Raw genomic sequence first — 25,049 nt, forward strand, 5'->3', positions numbered from 1 at the left:
TGTTCGTAGAATCGGACTTTTAGGAAGAAATGTTAGCGGAGGTGGTGTGGCAGGCAGTCACATGACACAATGATGCATACTTGATTACTAACGTGACAAGCGTCAAACTCCTCCTTAAACTTTATAACTGGCGATCATTATGGAAGACTGCAGGTGGACAGTGGAGAAGACTATCCTTCCTGATTCATGGCTGTGGCTATTCAAAACCATCGTGGTGGAAAGACTGGACTGGTGGTGGTGTTGGTACAAGAAGAAGGTAGGTTGGTTGCTCCACTCCTGAGTCGGAGTCCTTTTTCACAGTGACTGAACACTTGGCGGTTGTCGCCAAAACACAAAAGTGGCGCGACTTACTTGAGATGGAGTTTGTGTGAGTGAGTAGTGCTCTGCACCTTCCGTGTGTATATTTTGTGAATTTTGTAAAAGAAAGAAGTGTTTCAGTATCCTTTCCCTCATACTTAGTTGAACCTCCCCCCTATAGAGCTACATTTTTCGAGTGTGGAGTGGTTAATGACTGCTCTAATTGCATTACTTAATATAACATACATACTTATTAATTGACTTATAGCTGGTTCTTCATCCTTTTTTCCAAAGATGTGTGATTCATTTCTCAGCTAGCAACAGGACCAAAGTTGCAAATTGCTACGTATGCCTTTGGAGGGAAAAAGGTGCTTCTTCCACCACAGTAACAGAAGCAATGGGGGGGGGGACGACTCTAATTTGTCCTTCTAGAACTTTATTTAAAAGCGTTTGAAGTGCACTCTTAAAGTTAATCAGCCTGGGGAAAAATAAAATGTGTAGATCCAGTCTCCCTTACTACTTGGTTACAGTTATAGTTAGTGTCTTCACCCAGTATTGGCTTTGTTCAGGTATTTATTGGCTTCATCCAGGTTTTTTGCTAATGTTGAGAGCTATGGTAAGAATTGATTTCACTGAATATGTTTGGGGCTATATTCTCCCATTACTGGTTTTGTCTGGGTGTTATTTGCTAAGAGGTTGAGAGCTATGGTGAGAACTGAATTCACTGAATGTTTGGTGGTTGTAGTCACCCATTATTGGCTTTGTTCAGGTCTTTTGTGCTAAGAGGTTGACAGCTGTGCTATGGTGAGAACTGAATTCACTAAATGGTAGCTATTTAAGTTTCAGTCTTCCTCTTTCACAAAACAGTTGATTTGGTAGTGGTATGTTGCTCTGACTGTTTTGCACGGGTCCCCTGGGTTCAAGACGTGGCAGTGAAATGTATGGTGGTAACGCAGCATTTTATTCTAGCAACTTTCAAACATTATACAAGCAATGTTTAAAATGTGTCCCTGGTTTTGTCCCAATAAATTTTGGCTTTTTCCAGATTTTTTGTGCTGAAAAGTTCAGAGATACAGCTGAGTGTCGAGTAGATTTTACAAGGAGCCGAGAGCTGCAGGGGAGCAAAAGTTTAGGGCTGCTTGTGTTTAGTCTGCTTGCATTGTTAATAGCACAACAGATAGTGTACTTGCTGAAGGCTGTGGGTTCTACTCCCACAGTAGGTAAATGCATTGCTGATGCTGTATTGTGTTGTAAAGGGGGTGGATGCTGCAGTCTTTTTGGCAAAGATAACTAGTAACTATGAACCTGTTAACAGTTTGCTATCCATTCCCTATTGTGGTATTACTAGCTTTTCATTTTTTTATTGCATGCAACAAAAGCAATTTATTCTTCAAGGGTAACAGGCACTTTATTTGTAGATTAAACAATGACATATAAATTGTTTGCTAGCAGCAACCTCTTTATTAGTTACAAATTTTTTCAATGTGGAGTTTACTACTTCAGAGATTGTGTATATTTTTTACTGATACTGGTGGACTTGAGTAGACTTTTTATGATGGTAATGTTCTGAATTGGGCAGTTTTGTCATTGGTGGATGCTTTTTGTTTCATTGTTTACTGGAAAAATGTTCAAAACAATAAATTTAAAATGCCCTCTAACAACTGTACTGTATTGTACAAGGAATATAATGTAATACAGTCCGGAAGGTGTATCAAAGAGCACGTGTATGTTATGTTCGAGGGGCCTATGATTTTGTAGACAGCCCAGAGTTAATATTTGCCATTGGCAAAATGCACTTTCTAAAAGTGGTTTTCAGTGCTGTTTCAATGCATGAATTTCAAGAGCAGAGAAGTGTTAATGTTAGTCTATTTTCATTGTGAGACTGCATTGCTTTAACAGATATGTATTAGGGTTTGTGCTGTAAAATGCAAAATAAAACTTTCAAATGAAATCCTAAATCATCGCAGAAGTAAAGCAGTATGCACATTAGTGTTTATGATAAATGGGGCAAAATAACCAAGGAATGGGACATTGGAATGGCTGCAGGGGGGAGGCTCCATTTGACCATGATTTTGTGAGTGGGGTAGCAAGCTCAGACAGCCCCGGTTGAACTATACCTCTCAGTTGTCCATATCTTTGCAGAATGAATAGATATTTGCTGCTTATTTTTGGTTTGTTCCTCAAATTTGTGACTTTCTAGCAAATCATTTAGGAATGAAGCCATTAAATGACAGACATTGAGTTTCAGATGTCATAACCTTCAGAAAAATGCATGCTAATGCAAGACTGTCTTTACGTTTATACAAGAGCAATTTTTAGTAGTGTTTGTATGTTCCCCAATATATTTGGCCTTGTTCAGATTTCCTGCATTAAGAGGTTGAGAGGTACGCAAATCACTTTGTAGATTAGGAATATCCAAACATCTCAATTGTCCCCAATTCTGGCTCAAAATGTTGCTCTCCCTAATAATCCCTCCTCCAAAATGGCAATTTTGGAAGAAAATGTGGAGGGTTTACAATTATATATAACTGTAATGATCACTTATAGATTTACTTTATTTCAGAAATGCATGTGGATGCTCTTATTTTGTTGGCTGCTTCAAGTTAACTGTTAATATTAAAAAGGTGTCCCTTTTTTGACAGGTATTTTTGCATCACATTTTGGTCCGTTTTTCATAAAATTGTGGTTTTCTGGCAAATTAGTGGCAAGTCATTAAAGATTGAAGTTAGAAAATAATGGCAGACATTTGAGTTTCAGATTTCATACCCTTCAGAAAATTTGTACTAATGCAAGATCTACCTGTTCTATTTAAGTTATAAGAGCAATATTTAAAATTGGCCTTATTTTTGGGCTTGTGCACTTCTAGTTCTGTGTATGGCTTTGTCCAGATTTCTTGCTCTGAAGTTGAGAGGTATGAGTGTCAGATCCATCACTGTCAGCCAGAGACATTTCATATTGTGACATACTTATTGCACCCCACTCCCCATTGTAGTGGCTCTGGATGTGTCCATGGAAGGCAAGGAGCAGTTATGCAGTGTAAGTGTGCAGAGTATTCCCCCATCCAAAGTAGATCACAAATACGACCGTGGCTTTTCATCTGTCCTTGATTTTGCAAAATGTTCTGGTTTTGTACTGTTGATTTATGCTTCTTATTCTGGAACTGTATGCTGTCACAGTGCCCTGTTTCTCTGTTTAAGTAGCCATGGTTTAATGAACATCAGGTAAGTTTGTCGGAGATTGTAAGATGCAAGTAAGCTTTAGTAAGCTTGTCGGATATTGTAAGATGCAAGTAAGCTTTAGTAAGTATATTGTTAAAGAATTACCAGCATTGAAAGCCTTTTCGTTGTTGCCATGCAGAGAATATTTACATGACTAGATAATGTATAAGCCTTGGGCATTGAAATGCATATGACAGTATTTTATTTATTTTATTTGCAGTTGGTTTGCCAGGATAGTCCATTGGGCCAAATGAACCCGTTTTCAATGGAGTCCTGGGGAGAAAAGCTCCAAAACTAAGTAGGTTATTAATAGATATACAAATTATACAATTACACAGAAGTTAATCATACAAGAAATAACAATTTGCAAATAATACAACAAAAACTAGAGCGAGTACAATCTAGTGATGAAATTAATGGGTAATACAGAATAAAGGAAATTTAGCACAAAGCACTGAGAAATAACATATTTGGAAGCATTTCATGACAATATTGAGGAATAATAACATATTAGGAAGCAATGCACAAAAGTACTGAGAAGCAATAACGATTAGGGAAGCAATACTTGGGAAGTGTGGCCTAGTATATTCTTTCTGATAATTGTAGGAATAATATGTATGAGTTAGGGTGGGTAATTAGGAAAGTTGCAGGAGGAAACAGAGGAAGAAGGAAGATGGAGTTTGCAAGTGTTAATGTGGAGTGGGAGCAAGAGCATTCCCACTGGGATACTAGATGTGAGTGAAGAGATCTTTTAAATATAAAATGGTTGGGGGTGGTGCGAATGGAAGGTGGTAGGGAGTTCCAAAGGCATGCAAGGCCATAAGACAGAAGATTTTGCCTGGGGACGAGTTGGTTTATATACTTCTAATAGATTTTGATTGTTGGACCTTAATACTCTAGCAGGAAGGTGCATTTTAAAGGCTGATGAAAGGGAGGGACAAAGGGAGGGTTGAAAATGAGCTTATGTGCAAGATTTAGTTGAGTATATGTGAGAACTGGGTAGCTCTAGCCATTTTAGTTTTTGGAGAGAGGAACAGTGGTGGGTGGAGGACTTGTGGTTGGTAGCGAACTTGGCAATTTTGTTGTAGCAAGAGGAAAGTTGTGTTTTTAGAGAGGTCTGTAGATTAGTTAGGAGTGGAGCTCCATAGAGAAGGGAGGGGATAAGAAATGAGGTAGAGGGTGATTTTGGTAGCAGGTGTAAGGTAATGATTTTGTCGGTAAAGCATACCAAGTTTTTGATGGATTTTCTTGATATTTAACTGTAGGTGGGAGTTGAATTTGAGCTAGTTATCAATTTGGACCCCAAGTAACTTGGTCTCGACACCAGTTCCAGGGTAGATTATTTTGTCTAGAGATGTGGAATGTGTTTATATTGAAAGAAGTTGCCTTAGAGGGTGAATAACATTAATTTGGTTTTAGAGGCATTGAGTGCTAGGTGATTCCTTTTCATCCATTGCTCAGTTGTTGTAAAAGCATCTTGAGTCAGTTTTAGGAGTGAGGGATAGAGGTGGCAGTGCAGATAATAGCAGAATCATCGGCATATTGGATGATGTCTGAGAATGGGATAGAGTTGTGGAAATCATTTATAAATATATTGAAGAGAAGGGACTCTGTATAGAGCCCTGGGGTACCCAGTAGGAGTATTTAGAAATGAGGAGGTGGCCTTTTCCATTTGACTGCTTGAGATCTGTTAGATAAGTAGCTGGAGAACCAGTTCAAGGAGGAGGGAGATAGGTTAAGTTTAGAAAGTTTAGTTAGTAGCAGGCTGTGAGAGAGTGTCAAAGGCCTTAGAGAGGTCGAGTAGTAGGGTAGAAACAATTTGGCCAGAGTCGCGGGCTTTATTTAGTTTCAAGGAAGGAGAGGAGGCGGTCATAGTGCTATGATGTGGTCTGAATCCATGTGTGGGAGTTAGTAGGTGATTATCTAAGAGATGTGGAAGGAGTTGTAGTTGGATACACTTTTCTAGGAGTTTAGAGATGGGGACAGAATACCTATGGGGCGGAAATTAGTAACGTTGTTGTTGCCACCTTTTATGTAGAGGTATGATAAAGGCCCTTTTCCAGACTTGGGGTACTATACATTCTTGGATAGAGCGGTTGATTAAAATGCTAATAGGGTAAGCGATTGCTTCAGCAGCTTTGCTAAGAAAGTCAGAAGGGATGTTATCAGGAGCATTGGTGCATGGCTTCAGTTTCATAAGGAATTTCTTTATAGTAGAAGTGGGTATAGGTTTAAATGAGAAAAAAGGAGTGTGAAGAGGGAGAATTAGGGACAGATGAAGCTGATGAAGTAGTAGGAGGAGTGGAGGGATGGGAGTTAGTAGATGGGAATGAGGAAGTAGTAGCAGAGTGGGGTAGAGAGATGGTTGGGGATGGTAAGGGAGTTTTGGAGAATGTAGTGGTGTTAAAGAAAGATGACGTTAATTTGGAAATGGATTAAATGAAAAGAGTTAAATTGGGTAGCCAAGTCTTGGTCAGGAGCGTTTGGGTCTGGGGTAGGGGTATCTGGTTTGCTGGGGTTAAGTAGAGTAGAGATACCTTTCCAAAATTTCTGAGGGTTTGATTTTATTATTGTTTTGAAGTGTGGAAAAGTAGTTTTGTCGGTTCAAGATTATGAGCTTTTACCTTATTTCGAAGTATTTTATATTCATTGTAATAAAAGGACAGGATTACAGTATTTTCAGAAGCTCATTACATTTTATTGCATACCAGTGTCTTATAGCAGTGTCTGTGTGTTAGTACACTTGTAGTTGGGTCAGGGTGGCTTTAATGGTATATGGTAAATAAGCATAGCTACCTTACTTAAAAGCCAAGCCCTGCAACAACCAGCTCCACACTGAAGTCAAAACACAATAGCTCTGGTGGGTAAATGTACTCTGTAGTAATCAAAAAAGGCAAATGTTTAAAATAACTACAGCTTATGTGCAAACACAATAGGTAGTGATGAAACAATGCTCTGCTAAAAATGCTTTAATGCTCCACATTGCTGAGCTGCAGATCAGTTATCACTGGCTACCAGGATTTCACCCACTTCAGCTCAAGCACGGTGCCATTCAGTGCAACCTTCCCAGAACTAATTTGTCTGACCAGAATTATTTGGTGTGTGTATAAGAGGGAGGTAGCATACCCCTCAGCTGTCCAGATTTTTGCCCCATATTCCTCCTAAAAGGATTGAAGTTGCTAAATGAGACATTTCAGTTTTAGATGTCATGTCATTTAGAAAAATGCATACTAACACAAATCCTGTTACTCTTGCAATTTTCTAAGTTTCTGAGAGCCATATTTATAATCTGTCCCTATTTATTTTAGGCTTTGTCCATATTTCTTGCACTAAGGTTGAGGCCTTGAGGGGTGTGGTATGTTTGTGAGAAAGTGAAATGCCCAAGTTAGAGTTAACAGGTGGAATTTTCAAGTGCATTTTCAAGGAACTGTGAGTTTTAAGGAAGCTAAGTTCACTGCTGCTCATGCCAAGTCTATTTACAATGTGCAACTGTTTTGTTTAGCAAATGGTATCTGTATTGTGGTATAAAGTTTTAAAGCTATGTTAGTAGCACCACAAGTAGAATACTTGCATCTTAATGTAAAGGCTTAAGGTTCTATTCCTACAGCATATACATTTGTATGCTGCAGTCCTCAGGATGTCCTCCTTTGGATGAGATGCCTAATAACTATGAACCTGTTTTTCAGCTTATCATCCATTTTCTATTGCAATATACCCGCTTACCATTTTTAATTTAACATAGGCAATTTATTCTTTGACGGCAACAGGCACTGAATTTGTAGATGAAACACTGAAATATACAGTTGTTTTCTAGCAACAACATCTTCATTAGTTTCAGATATCTTTAATGTGGAATTATTCAGATTACTTTTACTTCAGCAGAATCACTCAAACAAGTGCTGCTGTATAATACAAGGGATATAATTCAATTATATATTATAATTAATACAATCAGGTAAATCAAATAACTTTTGCATGGCCCTAACGGTGTGCAAGGAGCCTATTGCTTGAAAACAGTTCAAAGGTAAATAACCTGCCACTGGCCAGATGCATTTTCTTTGAATGTGGGTTTCAATGCTGTTTCATTGAATGTGAGTTTCAAAAGTAGAGAAGCTTTAATGCCAAGTCTGTTTTCATTGTAAGACTATTGCTTTATTTAGGTTTAGTAAATGCCTCAGTGTTTGGGCTATAATGTTTGAAATAAAAGTTGTAAATTAAATCCAACTGCCTGTAATCATTGTAGAACTAAAGCATAAAACAGTATGCACACAGATTTGAACAGTGTCTACAGTAAATGGGGAGAAATAGCCAAGTAATGGGACACTGGAATGGCTGTGTGGGCGGGGCTTGGGGTGGGTGGACTTGGGCGGGGCTGTGTTGGCAGGGGGCGGGGCGAGCTATGTGGGTGGGGCTCTAGGTTTGCACCCCCCTGCAAAAAATCCTGCGGGCTCCCTTGGTTGCAGCACTTAATTTTTACTGCCTTAGTAAAAGTGCCCCTGTAATTACCTACTGTAATATACTAGGAATGGTACTGAAAAGTATATGGGGAAATGCATAGACTTCATTTGCTTCAACTTTTAAATGCTAATCGGTGTAAATTAACTGTACTTCAGTCAAACATTCAGGAAAGATGTGAAAGCTGAAAACATTTTATCACAATGAATGATAGAAAAAAGTGAGAAAAGAAATACAGTAGGATGGAGTCACTATTAGAGAAATAGTTATGGTGTGATTTCTGAAGGACAACATACAGCATTAGCTAATGAGAAAATACTTTTAGAACATTGATTAGATTCAGTTCCAAAGCTGCATGACATTTTTAGAGTAAATATGCAAAATATTTTATTCTTTTAGAATATTTGGACATTTGTTACTCAACATTTTTCTTTGCAAGGCACAACTGTCTCAAGGAATGCTGTGCTGTAAAATGAGGGAAACCTACAACACACACACACTGACAAGCAACACTAATAGACCGTATGAAAAATAATTGCCAGTGGAGGGAAAAAGATTTGTAGCAACAAGCCTGAAAAATACTGTTGCCTAGGCTTGCTTGAATAATTATTAGTCACAGTTTTGCAAAAACAAGTATATAGTAAAGTAGCTGTCACTTCATTGCTAAAGAGGCTCCAGGTCTATGTGTGACAAGAAGATAGCATCTCTAGTTGAGTAAAATCCAGTCATTCAACAAATCTTAATTGCTCATGAGTGGGGGGAAGGAAAATACAAAAGGACAAACTGCAAGTCTAAGTTCTAAGCACTTTCTATAATAACCCCCACTGCAAGTTTGTGTAATCTGACCTGTAGTATGCTAAAAAGGCTCTTTGAAAACCTTGCCTCTAAGTGAACATGTGACTTGCACAGTACTAAAATGTAATTGAACTCCTCTAGCAAAAAATCTGAGATAGTGACCCTTTAATATGGAATGCAGTTGACTGTTACCCTTTAATATGGAATGCAGTTGACTGTTATCAGACTTCCCTGCCCCCCCTCCCCGAACTAGTATATTATTTCTCCGACTCCGAGCCTCCAGATTGATTAATTTCTGTTGAATTTCAGTTAAAGTGGTATTGTTAGCTTTAACATTCCTTTGTATTGCTTCAATTTTACCCTCATTTTCCATTATTTTTCCTTCATTTTGTTCTATTCGTGTTATCATTTGGTCTAAGTTGTTCCCAAATGATGAGAGTTTAACTGAAAAGTTTTGAATTTCTAATTAAAGAGGTTGGAGGGCTGTTTTCAAATCCTGCACAGAGAACGACGATTCTGTTTTGGATCTCAAGGCCAGCTTAGTGGTGTCTTGTGTTTTATTAGTTTTCTGTTGCTTAGAAGTTGTATCTTTTTTCACTGGAGGCAATTAGTGATAGTTTAGTTTTAATTGTTTGTGCCTCCATTTGTTCAGGTTGAATAGACATTGTCTTTGAAATTGTTTTAATCTTCTCTTACTTAGGTCTTGATCCACCGGGAAGGCCTGGAAACACACGGCTGGTACTTTCATTTCAGGTACTGATTTTTCAAAGATGGTTATTAGCTGTTGATTGCCAGAAATGACGCCATTTGAGCAGTTTACATTGATTATTAGGCAGATTACTTGTTTTCTAACTGGTTTTGTCGCTTGGTGTTGTCTCTAATGGATGGATAGTATTGCCAGGAGTTGTGAACAACACTGTGTGTGTGTTCAATGACTGGCGACCATCTTGGAACCTCTCAGTGTCCTGGATACTTGATGTATCTTTGAAGGTACTGCTTGGCCTTCTGTTTATATTTTCACCAAACATAGGTTCATAGGTTGGTACTGGGCTATCTGCCTGAAGGCATATATTAGCCCAGCCACGTTGTGCGGTATTCACTGCCCCTTTAGTAGTTCTCTAGACCCTTGTACTAGCAGCTAGTACCCTTGGCCCCTATCTAGTAGTGCTGTTGGTGTGATCCCTGGTGTGAACTTTCTGTTACCCATCCACTCATCAAGGTTCCTCTTGAAGAGTGATAGTGAGGGGCTCTGTCTTATGTAGATCGGGACTCTGTTCCATAGTAAGGGAAGTCTCTGCGAAGGGAATCTATCCCTCCAGCATGTTCTATTCATTGTTGTGTTGAGGTTTATATCCCTAGAGCGTGTAGCTCGAGTAGATTTGGTTTTGCTAAGGTGGAGCATGTTCAACAATTCTGGGTTGGACATGGCTCTGTAAGTTAGACAGAGATTGCCTTTGAGAAAGCGGTATGCAACAGAGAACAGTCTTAGCTTTTTCTGTCGTGCTGCATAGGGCAACTGTTTGAGGCCAGTAATCCTCTTGGTTAGGTACCTTTGTGGTCTCTCCAGCTGCTGGAGATGTTTAGCCAGGTACATTTCAATTGGTGCATTGTACTCTATAATGGGTCTGATGAGGGAAGAGCAGAAGGGCACCATCACATCCTTAGATCTTGATGCGAACCCTTTTGTGATCAGATGGGTCACATAGAAGGATTTTCTAACCACTTTGGCAACATGGTTATCAAAGGAAAGCTGACTATCTACTTGAGTCCCTAGATCCCTTATTTCTTCTTCAGATTTCAGGGGATTACCTCCTATGTTGTAGTTTGAGGGTACTCTGTTTTTTCCAAAGGGGATTACTACGCATTTTTTGCATTTAGCTTGAGACCATGGCTTTGACACCATGCATCAGTCTCATTTAGGCCCTTCTGGAGGATCTCCATGTCGGCCGGTGACTCTTATTATAGCACCCAGTTTGCAGTCGTCCACAAACTTAGTCAGCCACAGCCCTTCCATGCTTGCCTGTACTTCTGAGAAGTATATGCCAAACAGGAGGGGCCCCAGGACAGAGCCCTGAGGCACACCACTCGTTACTGGTCTGGATTCGGATATAGATCCCGCTACTCTTACTTTATGGGATCTGTCTGAGAGCCAGTTTGTGATCCATCTTGTGACGTAAGGGTTTATGCCCAGGCTGGTGAGCTTATCAATAATACCCAAATGGGAAATGGTGTCAAATGCTTTAGCAAGGTCAAGGTAAGCCGTGTGTACCTCCTTTCCCTTATCTATAGCCTACACATCTATCTGTTATCTATACATTACAAACTAGATGTCATTTCTAGGGCCAGGCCCATCCTTCATGGGTTTTTGGAGGGTACTTCTGTGGCTTCCTCCTCCCATATTTTCCAGCATCTTTTGTACCATCCTAAGAGTGAAGAATACTGCAACAGTACAAATGAAACACACCAACCAGTAAATGTATTCTTTGATAAATACTGTAACAGTAATAAGGAAAAACATAGTACAGTTGTGTAAGATCAGAGTAGATATCATACTTCTTGCTGCAGTATTCTCTCTGTCTTTCTCCCTCCTAGCCCTTGTAACTTTATGTTGCCTTCCATCTAGCCTAGAATGCGTTTCTTACATCCTTTTCTCTTTCTTCTTTCCTTCCTGGATGTACATGTTCTTGCTTTCCTCCTGGGGTTGCTCTACTTCTAAGATACTTCGGTTCTGAAAATTAGACACTCACACATTACATATATACCTTACATCTTGCATATAGGACATACGTCTGTCATATGGTGCCTGAAAGGTGTAAAGGCTTTGGTATACGGGCTGGACATTTGAGTGTCCTTGGTAGGATATCCCAAGAGTAAAGAATACTGCAACAGTGAAAAGTAGGACACCTCTTATGGTAAAGATCTTGCACAACTGCTCTTTCCTTTTGGTTCTGAAGAAAAATAGGGACCTCAAACCTGTTCTGGATCTGTGTCATTAAAACAGTTACACAGAGAAGACCTAGTTCAGGATGGTCACAGATTAGTCAATTTTGCCTTGCCTACTGGCAAACAATTGGATGAGGTATGTAGATCTCCAGGATGCCTAGCACCCCATGAAGGTAGCTGACGTGTCCAGGAAATATATTTGCTTCTCTCTAGAAGCCATTCAGTACCTGTTGAGAGCCCTGCTGTTTGGTCTTACCACAGTCCCTCAGATGTTCACCAATGCATGGCAGTAGCAGCAGCTTACCTACAACTTAGTGGGATTCAGGTCTTTTCCTACATAGACATCTGGCTCCTAGCTGCCCCAACAGTGGAATATAGTTAAAGCCAGAGACTCCTTATTCCAGCTCTCTGTCCTTTGGCATATATATTAACCACTAGAAATCTATCCTTCAAAGGACACAAGCCATTCATTTCATCAGATGTCACCTAGATGCAGCTGTGTCCATAGTGTCTTCCCCTCTGACAAAATGACTAATAAAGGCCATCCATTTCCCTCTCTCCAGCTCTCCTACAGCTGCCCTAGACTTCCAAGTTCAGGCACTAATAACCTGATTTATTCTGATGGTACAGCTGGCCTGATTCCATATAAGGATTCAAAGGTGGATGTTAAAGGCTCAGTTGGCTAAGCTTTCTCAACCTGATTTATCTTAACCAACCTTTGCAAGCAACATTTACGATGATGGCTAGATTCCCCCACATGTATTCCAGGAGACAATTTGTCGTGCAGCCACTGGCAGCTGTAGTGACTGAATACCCCCTTGCAGTGAGGTGGGGTGGGGGCATTAAAATGGGAAGATGGTCCAAAAATTATGGAGTCCAGAAGAGGCCAGTCTTCACATCAGTGTCTTGGAGTTGTGGGCTTTGCAGGCATTACAAGACTGCCTTCCTCCAGGGTGATTTTTATCCATGCTGACAGTGTAACAGTTATTTGGTAGATCAACAAGCAGGGGGAACCAGATCTTACTCCTCACACCTGGCAGTGATAGGTTTGTAGGTGTTTACTAGGTTAATGACCACTAAGGCAATTTTAAGCTTAGCCATGCATCCCAAATCTCTGAAAAGTTCTGATACCTGTGATGAGTGTAAGCAGGGTTTGAGAGATGAAACATTTACAAGCAGGGGCTTGGGAGATTAACCATGTACAGGTTGCCTATGTCCATTAGAGACGTAGGTGCCAAACCAGGAATGAATTTCCTCTTTCCCATCCAGTTGTTCAAGTTGCATTTGAATTGGGTTAGGGAGGAACTCTGCTTCACGTGGATGGGGAGCCTGTTCCATAGACTAGGTAGTCTCTGGGATACAAAACTCTCTGTCCAGGAGGTCCTGTTTATATCACAGGCAAGGTTTGTCTTTAGAATGGGTAATTCTGGTGCTGGTTGTTTTGTCGATATGCAGGAGGTCTGTCAGAGTGGGGTCTGACAATGCCCTGTATACCAGGCATAGATCTCCCCTCAAAAGCCTGTAGGAGACAGAATACAAGGATAGGGCTTTGAGGCAGTCTGCATAGGACATTTTACTTACGCCTTGTATTCTTTTAGTGAGGAACCTCTGTGGACGTTCCAATTATTGGATATGCTTGGTTAGGTACCTACCAAAGGGGGCATTTTACTCAATGATAGGTCTGATGAATGCCAAGTACAGTGGAACAATGACTTCCTTGGACTTGGATGCCATACTTTTGTTTATAAGTTACCCAACATAGAATGATTTCCTCATTATTGTAGATACGTGATGGTCAAAGGTTAAATTGCTATCTATGGGTGTCCTTAAGTCCCTGACTACTGGGTCAGCTGTAAGGGGTGTGTTGTCAATATAGTAGTTACCAGGGGTGGATGACTTCCCCAAAGGATACTATTATGCATTTCTTGGCACTTGGTTCTAGTCCATGGCTCTGACACCAGTTTGTCTGCGTCAGTCCCTCCTAGAGAACATTTGTGAGATTCAATGACCGCTCCTAATTGCAGTCATCTGGAAACTGTCACCCAGAGACCACTGACATTGGCCTTGACTTCAGAGAAGTAAATGCCAAAAAGGAGTGGACCCAAGGACTGATCCCTCAGGGACTCCACTTGTGACTGGCCTATTTGATGATGACAGTGGATGACTGCTTTACATTGCTTTCTAGTTGCAACACACTTTCCCAGAAATCTCATTTGCCTTGTGAACAGGCTAAACCGGTCTATCCTAATGCCTCATGAGTGGTCCCTCTGTCCACTGGTAGCACAACAAATATTTAGCCGTTGTGACCAGTCTTGCTGCACTCTTATTAGACTCTCCATTCAACACCAAATGCAGCAATTTATTTGTCATGATACCTGTAGATGGACAGCCTTGGAGAGAGGCTCTGGTCGAGCAGTGGCCTCCAGGGCTAATTTATCCTACCCTTCTTTTTCCCAAATTCTCAGATTTTTTTCAGAAAGTGATCAGATGCAAAGTTGTCATGATCAGATTTGCCTGGGTCAGTAGAGGGCAGTGAGGTTTTCCCTTGATATGGCCTCACATCAGACACCACCCCCTGAGTTCTTTGATCCTAGACAGCATCATCTTTCCCACCCATCTGGGAAGACCTATCTGCACCTCAGAAACCTAAGTCTGACCACTTGGTTTCTCCACTAACAGTGATGGCCAATAATCCAGTTTTATCATTTGACGTAATTAGGATTCTGTCTTCCTTTCAAAAGGAATCTAGTAGCAAACTTGATTGAAGAAAGTGGAAATGATTCATGATCTGGGCATCGTCTTGGGACATTGATCCCTTTTATGTTCATGTTCCAAATGTTTTGCACTTCATGGCTAACGTGTTCAACTCTGGTTCCAGCTTCTGTACAATTAAGGTACAGTTAGCAGCTATTTCCAACTTTCACATTGGTCAGGAAGGCTGCTCCGTGGCTTGTCTTAAACTTTGCAAGTCCATTTTCAAAGGAGTTTTTCTACTCTGACCCCCAGTCGGGAAACCAGTGCTTCCATGGGATCCCTTTTTTTTTTTTTTTTTTTTTTTTTTTTTTTTTTTTTTGCTGTAAACCCTAACAAAACCTTTTTTGAGCTGGCAAATGTTGCTAGTGGTAATCACTTCTGTTAGGAGAGTATCCAAGTTACAGGCCCTGTTTTCTACAGTCCTTTATTTGGTGTTTCACAGAGACATAGTATCACTTTATACCAATCCCTCCTTTCTCACCAAAGTGGCTTCCTAGATAAATGCAAACCAGCCAATTCTTTTATGAGTCTTTTTTCCAAAGCATTCAAATAAAGACTAATATATCTTACATACTCTGGATATGTGTAGGTAACTTAGATTTTTGCATACACATAACCAAATCTTTCAGGAAAGACTCGTAGCTCTTCATCTCCTTTCAGTCAACAAATTCAACAAATTGAGATTACAATTGTCCAAAGTCACTCTTCTAAATAACTTTTGGATTGTATTTCTCATGTGTACTCAATTCATAGTTGTCCTGTACCATACAAACCCAAGTCTCTTTCCACCAGATTTGTTGTCACTTCAGCAGCCTTCTTTAGAAATTCCTCAATTGATGAGATTTGTGCGGTGACAACATGGTCTGCCTTGCATACTTTTGTAAAGCACTACAAATTAGATGCTGTATTGAGATGTAGGGCTTCCTTTGGAGCTACTGTTCTCAGGGAACTCCTTTCTTGATGCCACTCGGATATCTTTTAGCTTGGGATTCTGACCCATAAGTCATATCGGATGGACAGAATGAATATAATACTGCAGTGATGTACTAGCTATAATGATGGATCTTTTCATTCATGTATGTCCAATAGGACAACCTTCCCACCATCCCCCACTTTGTAAGACCTGAATGATATATATCTCTTTGTCATGCATTGCCTTGAATCCTTTTTCACTGTTTGGTATCAAACTCACTCTGCATCTCCAGACATAAGGGTCTTGTGGGAAAACCGTTCTTAAGGACCATGAGGTTAGAACACTAGTTTTGCCAGCTCATATCTGACAAGCAGCTCAAGGACCAATATGCTCCATCAGTCAGACATGAATGGATCTAGTGTTATGGAAAGTACATGGCTACCGTGTTTCTTTCCTTTCTTTGCCACAGTAACACCTCTTTCATGTGACACTTGGCAGTGTATGGCAAGGATTTGGGTACTTTGTTACCTAGATAGGGGAAAGGTATTTATTTCTTGCTTGCCCTTGTTTTAGTAATCTTGATATTCTGATGCGTATTATTTTCCTCTTACTTTCCACTCTTTTCAGATTTGTTATTTTAATGGGACCTGGCATAGTGAGGTTGACATTCTTGTTACCTCTTGTGCTTTCCATCATCTTTCTTTTCCTGAGTGGGTCATCATTGTGGTGATGTAGGATATCCCCTTGAGTATCTGGTGACGTATCTACTATAATGTATTTGTTGAGTCAGTTGGGTATTCCTTCTGAACCTTCATGTGGGAACTTGAACCAGCAAGGGGAACAACATGAGGCTCATCTGAGGTTTTCTCTTCCTTTGTATTAAAGTACTAGCAGCATTAAGAGTAAATGCTGCTGTTTTTGTAGTGATCCTGCATTTCACTTTCTTTGCATTTTTTTCCAGACTGAATAGAGCTTTTGCCTTCAGTAAGATTTTCCCTGCTGTCTAATGCAAGGACATTAGAGACTGTTGGAGCCTGTTGGCCATGCAAGGACCATGCTTGGGGGTCTGATACAGGGTCCTCTGAGTTAAGTAAGAAGGTGGTTACAAGAACAAAAAACAAAGACTGAGATGGCCTTACAGTCTGAATAAAACCACACAGCAGCTACCATAAATGCTGGTCAGGAGAGGAAATCTCCACATACAGGCTTGCTGGCACTGTCTGAAGCAGGTGCAAATGCTACTGTGTGGTTTTATTCAGACTGTAAGGCCATCTCAGTCTTTGTTTTTTGTTCTTACAACCACCTTCTTACTTAACTTGAGTACAGTATTCCTTGATATCCCAGCACATCCTCTGTCATCTTGCTAGGACCTGTGATGCAGGGTCTTCTGAGCCGATTACCTTGCTCTCTACCTGCCCCTAATGCTCCAATGCCTCCCTTGGGGGTGAGCTGGGACTCGTGTTTTCTCAGCCTTGCCCTGTGACTTAGTCCAGTTCTTTGCAGCTCTGATATTTGCTTGGGGCCCATTTGTCACCAAGTTAAACCATCATCATGCATTTATAACTTGGTTTTACAGTTTATTACCAGAAAGTATGTGGTGAGATTTTGCTTGTTCACTGTTCACGTCCTAGATACTGTTTTCGCATGTAGGGGCTGTTCTAATTCACTTACATTCATATGTGTCTGCAAATATTCTATTTTGTCACAGTGTTGCACAGAGCACTCTTGTGTTTAGTTCTGCGCATCTGTCAGAGTTCTGTTAGGAGAAACCATCCCTTGCTTAACAGTTGTTGCAGAGTTCTTTCCTGTTCCCTTGCATAACTTGGAATGGTACTGCTTATCCTTCAGGTGGGAGATGATTTAACACCCTTCAGTACTGAAGTCTTTCTGTGTCTGCATATAATTTGCCTTTTTTATCTGGAGACTGTCCTGTCTGTAGCCTTTGATACTTTGTGTGGGCTTGTATTTATATGTCCCTTGGGGATTATCCTCGTGTCATCCCTCAGCGCAGCTCCACATAGGTTCATACTAGGCTATCTGCCCTGGGGCATTTATAAGCCTAGCCCGATTGTGTTTGGCTTATGCCACCCCTTGATTTGAGTATACTGTGCCCTTTTTAAAGTTTAGTTTACTGTGCCTCTGTCTAATAGTGACACGGAAGTAATCCCCGGGACAAACCTATGATCCTCCATCCACTCATCAAGAGTCTTCTTGAAGAGAGTCAGTGAGGTGGTCTGCCTAACATGAATTGGAATTCTATTCCAGAGCGAAGGGAGCCTCTGGGTTATGAATCTGTCCCTTCAGCATGTTCTATTTATTTCTGTGCTGAGGTTCAAGTCCCTCGAGCGCGTGGCTCTAAGGGATTTAGATTTACTGAGGTGGAGCATGTCCATTAATTCTGGGTTGCACATAGCTTTATATGTCAGGCATAGATCGCTCAAGTAGGCGGTATGCAACTGAGTAGAGCTGGAGTTTTTAACCAAGCAGCATATGGCATCTGTTTGAGTCCCTTGATCCTCCTGGTGAGGTACTTTTGGGGTCTTTCTAATTGCTGCAGGTGTCGGGTAAGGTACATCCCAAAGGGGGCATTGTATTCTATGATGGGCCTGATGAGGGATGAATAAAGGGCACGATTACCTTTCTTGATCTAGATGTGAATCCTTTCATGATGAGGTGGGCTATGTAGAAGGTCTTTCTAACCACTTTGGCAATGTGGTTGTCAAAGGAGAGATTGCTATCAACTTGGGTACCCAGATCCCTAATTACTTTCTCTGTACTTAATGGGTTACCACCTATGTGGTAATTTGTGGGCACATTGTTTTTGCCAAAGGGTATGACTATACACTTTTTGGCATTTAGCTTTAGACCATGGCTCTGGCACCAGTTATCCGTCTCTGCGAGACCTTTTTGAAGGATGTTTGTGTCAGCTGGAGAGTCGATTATGGTGCCCAGTTGGCAGTCATCTGCGAACTTGGTGAGCCATAGTCCTCCCACGTTGGCCTGTACCTCAGAAAAGTAAATACTGAACAAGAGAGGTTGCAGGACAGAACCTTGTCGGATGCCACTTGTGACCGGTTTCGAGTCTGACATGGTTCCAGCAACTCTGGGTTCTGTCTTTGAGCCAGTTTGCAACCCATCTTGTGACATAGGGGTTTATATTTAGGCTGGATAGTTTATCTATGATGCCCGAGTGGGGTATTGTGTCAAATGCCTTTGCGAGGTCCCGATAGGCTGTGTGGACTACCTTCCCTTCATCTATGGCCTTGGTGACTGTTTCGAAAAAGTCGACCAGGTTCAAAAGGTAGGATCTGCCCTTGACAAAGCCAAATTGGGTAGGATCTAGTGTCTGTAGGTCCCCAATGTCTTTGTTTATGAGTTCCATGATGATTCTCTCCATAGCTTTGCAGACTAGGCTAGTCAGGCATATGGGGCGATAGTTTCCAGGGTCCATAAAGGCGCCACCTTTGTGGAGTGGGACCACTGTTGCTGTACGCCATTCTTTGGGCACATATCCTGTAGTGAGGCTGAGATTGTACATCAGTTTTACTTGCAGGATTAGTTCTTCTTGGAGTTCATGTAGGACGCAACCCGGGACTCCATCTGGTCCCATGGAAGCAGTGTTTTTTGCTTTGGAGAGAGCGGCCTTCACCTGAGCATCAGAGATGTTTGGGAGGCTGCACTCTGCCGAGATAGATACTTGCTCTTTTGGGGGGAGGGGGTGGAGAAGTTTGCACTGAACCTGTCTGCCAAGATGTTGGTGATGTCTGTGGGTTCAGTGTATTTTTTGTCGTTTAGAATCAACCCAGAACAAGTCTGGGAGTTGCATCCCAGGTTCCTAACATAACTGAAAAAAGCCTTATGATTGTCTTTAGTGTCCTGTGCAATTTTTCTCTCGAAACTGGCCTTGGAGGATTTTATGAGGGATCGTAATTTTTTGCTAGTACTGATCAGAGATGCCTTCCCTTTTAGGGATTTTGCTCTATCATGTAGTAGCTTCCTCCTTCTGTTGTACAGTTTATTTATGGCTGGGGTCCACCAGACTGGACGCCTGCCTTTGGATTATTGGGTCTTGATTTTGTTTGGGATAGCATGATCCATGCATTCCTGGAGATATCCGTAGAATGCGTTTATATAGGATTCTGCAGTTTGGGCCGTAGTTTCCACTGGCCCTGGGGCCTTGAAGGATTCCACTTCGGTTTTGAGACGTGTGAAGTTCGCTTTTGAGAAGTTTTTCACTGTGGTTTTCTGGGCTGGTGGTGGGGTCGGGATGTGGATATCCAGTGAAATTAATTTATGGTCTGATCTTAGCAATGAGGGATATACTTCTGGTATGGAGCATAGAGTCCCCATGTTGGCAATGATCAGGTCTAGTATGCTTTCTCCTCTTGTGAGAGTGGTGACTAGTTGTTCCATAGCATGAGTTTATAAATTCCAGGAACCTTTGGGCTAAGGTGCTGGGGCTTGAGTAATGCTCCCAGTCTATGTTTGGGTAGTTGAAGTCGCCCAATATAATGGTGTTCGGAGAGATCTTCATGTTCTCCAATGTTTTCAGGAAAGCTGAGTGGGATTCCCGACTTTGAGAGGGTGGTCTGTAGGATGCTATAAACTGAAAAGCAGTCTTGCCCACTGTCAGTTGCACATGGATGGTCTCCAATACTTCGTGCAGTGCCACTAACCTGGAGGTGTGGATATCCTTGATAAATATGGAAACTTCCCCTCCTTTTGTGGTTCGGGTTTTGGGGCCGAAAAGCATGATATGAGGTATAACCTGGTAGTGCTGGGGTGCTCTCTGGAGCCTTGAACCAGGTTTCTGTCACTGCACAGATATCGATGTTCTCCATACTGAGGAGAGCTTCGAGTGCGTGCATCTTGAGGTTAAGACTTCTGGCGTTTAGCAGCATTACCCTTAGTTTCTTGTTCCTTGTGCTGTCTATGGAGGTGGGTTCGACTTTTGAGCCTTGCTTAAAAAAGGCACTATGGGGGTGGCAAGAGCCTTTGCCAATATCCGAAGGCCCAGGGGTGACAGGTGCGCAAGCCATCCCTAGAGAAGCAACGTGGCTTGTCGAGCATGTCATCCCAGGCTGACAGACACTGGATCCCCTTTGAATGACACCAAAATTTTAGCCAATTGTTAAAATCGATAATTTTGTCTTTATACTGTGGCATCATTCTAGGTGAGGGTAAGATGCTGCTCAAGGTCAGGGTCATACCGGCCTGGGCTACATGATCAGAGAGCTCCTCTGTCTCTCTTCATGTAGTCGAGGGAGGTACATCTCAGGTCATTCACGCCAGCATGTACAATGACTGAGTCATATTTGTATTTGCTTTGGAGTGACCTGAGTGCTTGCGTTATGTGGCGGATCCTAGCGCCCGACAGGTAGCTCACTGTGACCTTCTCTTTATTCAGCCTGGTGAGCGGGACGTCAGTGTGTCTGACAATAGAGTCACCTATTACAAGAGTATCAGGTGTGTTATTCAGCCTTAAGGGCTGTGACTGCTTGGCACACTGACTTTGTGTGCTATGTGTTGTACATGTTTTGTTTTGGGGTAGTGTTTGCTTGGATGTCTGCTTTGGAGGTCTCTGTTGCTTAGGTAGATTTTTATTTAAAGCCTCTGAGTATGTTTTTGTGTTTTTATGTGTTTGGTTCGCTGTTGTGGTGGGACTATGTGATACTGGAATTGTGTTGTGTGAGGTTACCTTCTCCTCCTGACTGGTATGTACAGTAACTTCCTAATCCTTGTGTCATACTCTCTTGCAGGAGTTAATTCAGTAATATCCACGTTTCATATTTGTTCCACTGGTCAGACATATTTTAGCCTGTCTCTCTGATTTTTTTTTTCTGGTAAGTCAGTGGTTTGGCCCTCTTCTTCTGTGACATCCTTTTGTTATGACATTTTCCAAGGTCTTGTGGATTACAGCTTTTTGGCTCCAGTCTGTCTTGACTGTGGGCTTTTCGGGGAGTCCTCCTAAACCTTTCTGTACCTTGTCTACTTCTGTGTATATTCCTTGACTTGCATGTGCATTTGCACCTGCTTCAGACAGTGCCAGCAAGCCTGTATGTGGAGATTTCCTCTCCTGACCAGCATTTATGGTAGCTGCTGTGTGGTTTTATTCAGACTGTAAGTCCATCTCAGCCTTTGTTTTTTGTTCTTACAACCACCTTCTTACTTAACTCAAGAGTACAGCATTCCTTGATATCCCAGCACATCATCTGTCATCTTATTTAATTTTCTAGCATGGTACTTTCCCTTGGTGGTCTCGCATTGCTGGTTTCTTGAGACCCTATTCTCTTCCCCCCTGTTATGTAGGTTCTGTTTTCAGACTGGCATGAGGTTGTACATGACTGTGATTTATATTCTTATCTTCCTGGTTGTAATGCCTTTTATGTTTTCAGCCCTTCAAACTGTTGTGGGGAAGTGTCAGACGACACCTCATGACATTCCTAAGGACACTGAATGTGAACTCCTAGGTATACAAACCCCCTAAATAAAATGTAATTGCCACTTTACAGCTAGCTGTAGAACACACACAGTCTTCTTCTGAGCATGACAGGGATCTTAACTATTAAACTCAACACCATTCTGCTAGGAGACTTTAAATTACCCATCAGTAAACGGGTTGACTACACTGCCAGTGGTTGGCATGCCCAACACTTCCTTGACATTATACATTTCAACTCCCTTGTACAGATAGTTAACCACCTTACAACTGGACCCAATATTCTTGATCATCTTCTCAAAGATATGGCTACATCTTGATCACTGCCACGTGTATCATCTTCCTTTTGTTACATCAGACTATAAATCAGTGCCCTTTTCCTTTAAAACTGGTGGCATTTCCCCTGTCTCTGTGTTTATGGTTTTCTCAAAAGCAAACCACCTTCACCTAATGTGGAATATTATTAGGTTGCCAAGTAACAGTAGGATCCATTGAAGAATTATAGTCACTGCTAATTCCTTTTATTTATTCCCCTGCTTAATTAGTTGTATTGATAAAGCAATCTCCAGCTGCACTAAATATGAGAAGTTTTAAAAATAAATCCCTGCTGCACCAGGTATGGCAAAGTTTAAAAATAAATCCCTGTTGTGAATACCTGTATACATTATACAAAAAGTAAAATGATTTAATGATGAGAAGTTTAATTCCACCTACCTTAATAGCACACTTAAGCAAAGTAGTAAAGAGTTTAAGGAAACTAGTAAGAATCTCAAAACTAAATATGGACTTAAAATAGACATTAAAACCAAAAATAACTGCAAACTATTCTTTGACTATGTCAAGAAGTTAAGAGCTAACACCCAACAGTGTTTGGAGGTAGTCCACAGTAATACAGCACACTTTGACCCAAAGTAAATAGCTAATATCATAGCTGACAAATTCAGTGCAAATTTTACTTCACTCATAATTTATAGTCATTCCACAGTCCCAATCACTTCTCTTTAATTACTATGGTACTGTAGAACAAAAGCCATCAGCCCTCTTGAAAACTAAGAACCTCCTCATCCATGGTTCCTGATAGACTGTCTGAACAAACCACTTAACTTGTTTAATCCAAGCCTCTCCACTGTTTACATTCCTGAGGCCTGGAAAGCATCTGTTGTAATGCATTTACTCAAGGATGGCCTAATCACAGACCCTGGTAGACACCAACCCCATTAGTCTTACTGACATTTTATGTAAAGCTATGGAATTTATTATGTCAGGTATGTGTCTAATCTGGACATTGAAAATCGTTTGACCTTGGTCCCGTATCAGATGTTCTTCGTGTTTCACTGTTGCAGTCATCACACTTGGGTTATCTGCCTGGAGGTAGCTCTCAGTTGGCAATTTTTCAGACCTTCAGGTCAACACTCCTGGTCTTTAGCTGTCCAAATTTGTAGACAATGTAAACTGATTTTATGTTGATCTACTGATTCATAATTGCTGTAACCTATTATACCATGTTTACAGTTGGTGCGGGGACAATGGTTTCAAATTTAGATGTAAAAAAAATATTCTGTAGTTAATTTTGTTAAGTTTAACATTTTCTCATACCATATAGGTGACATACCTTGCATCAGATACAGTTGTCTGGGATCTGAGTTCTTGTATATTAATTCCTTATCTTTTGAACAGCATGTCTCTGCAGTAATTTGGAAAGCGTTCTTTCTGGCTCATCTCATTTCCAAACACATCTTCTAGATCCAAATAAATCTAATTCCCCCTTACTCCTTTTGCTTCAGACCCATTATTGAATTTAATGAGTTTAATGCCCCTTTTGGTGTGTGTGTGTGTGTGTGTGTGTGTGTGTGTGTGTGTGTGTGTGTGTGTGTGTGTGTGTGTGTGTGTGTGTATATACATGTATTACTTAACTTGAGCGACCTCAGAGATTCCTAACTAAGATTATTATTGGCTTTAAAATTCTTTGAGGACAGACTGACAGCACTTTCTCCAACCCTCTTTGACCTCCTGTTTCTACACAGAACAAATTGTTTCTCAAATACCTAGTTAGACAAAGTGTAATAGATTACCTCTGAACCTATAATATTTGAATATTTGGGTTTGGCGGTATGGTCTTCACCTCATAGACACAAGATGCAAGATATGATTCTGATCTCAGGTTATTGGCTAGGTTAAAAGTAGCCCTTCAGGGCAGGTAGAGTAGCATTCCCTTATCAACCTATATCCCAAAGTATCCCCTCCCTCTGAAATAAACTTTTGGTACATGTCAAGCAGAGTGGCATCCTTGCCTCTTTTAAGGTAAACCTAGATGAGTCTATCGTAGAACATTGAAATTTCAAAACTTCAAATGTTCTAATATCGAACCCTATTCAGCGAAAGCTGAAAATATCGAAGCAACAGAAAACCAAATGTTTTCCTAGGGAAAGACTTTGGTTGTCCATTTCTGTTGCTTCGGTATTTTCAGCGCTGTGGTGGAAAGTTATGTGTCGGGTTCAGGTAAGTGCGATTGAGTGCGGGTTAGGGTAGTTAGGGTGCGGGTTAGGTATGTGTGTGATTGTGTGGACGTGAGGGTTAGGACGGGTTAGGCGAGTTAGGGTTAGGGTGCGGGTCAGGTAAGTGTGCGATTGTGTGGACGTGAGGGTTAGGGCGGGGTAGGTGAGTTAGGGTTAGGGCGTGGGTGAGGTGAGTGTGCGATAGTGACGGACCTTAGGGTTTTAGGGTTTGAAGTGGATAGTTAGTGGTGTGTGTATAGTTTAGTGTAGGGTTAGGTGTAAGATTTTAGGTGTATGTGTGTGGATTGCCGTTTGTTTGGTGTGCTTGTGTTGTGTGTATGTGTTTTGGAACAGCAATTTTTTTCCCTAGGAAAAAATTTGCTGTTCTGTATGTTGGATGTTTTCAGCTTTCCCTGAATAGGGTTCGATATTAGAACATTCGAAGTTTTTAAACTTTGATGTTCTAATATAGATCCACCTAGATAATAGGATGAGCAGCCTCAAATTCTACCTCCATCTCTTATTGTCCTCCATTAGGCTGGAGGGAACTTTTGAATACAATGACTGAGTGTAGTACTTGCCTATGAATCAGCTTCCTTTTATGGTTTGGGCGACAATTATTGTTCACTCCTTTTTGATACAGTTACCTGGCTATGGTGGATGTCTTCCTACAGTAAGTATTGTCTTACCTCACCTGATTAATCTGTGTGACATTCCTCCTCTGAGGCATCAGAAGTTTA

At 41.1% G+C, this 25,049-nt stretch overlaps 1 protein-coding gene across 1 annotated transcript in view; it reads left to right on the forward strand.

The window, feature by feature from the left end:
* WBP11 (WW domain binding protein 11) overlaps positions 1-25,049 on the forward strand; it is a gene marked incomplete in the record, with an annotated part of 1,089,603 nt that overhangs the window by 34,884 nt on the left and 1,029,670 nt on the right. The window contains 1 exon segment of the mRNA XM_044068181.1: positions 9,466-9,518.

This window comes from Protopterus annectens, chromosome 1.part0 (genome assembly GCF_019279795.1).
Source record: "Protopterus annectens isolate FY-2018-M chromosome 1.part0, PAN1.0, whole genome shotgun sequence".
Taxonomy (NCBI): Eukaryota; Metazoa; Chordata; order Ceratodontiformes; family Protopteridae; genus Protopterus; species Protopterus annectens.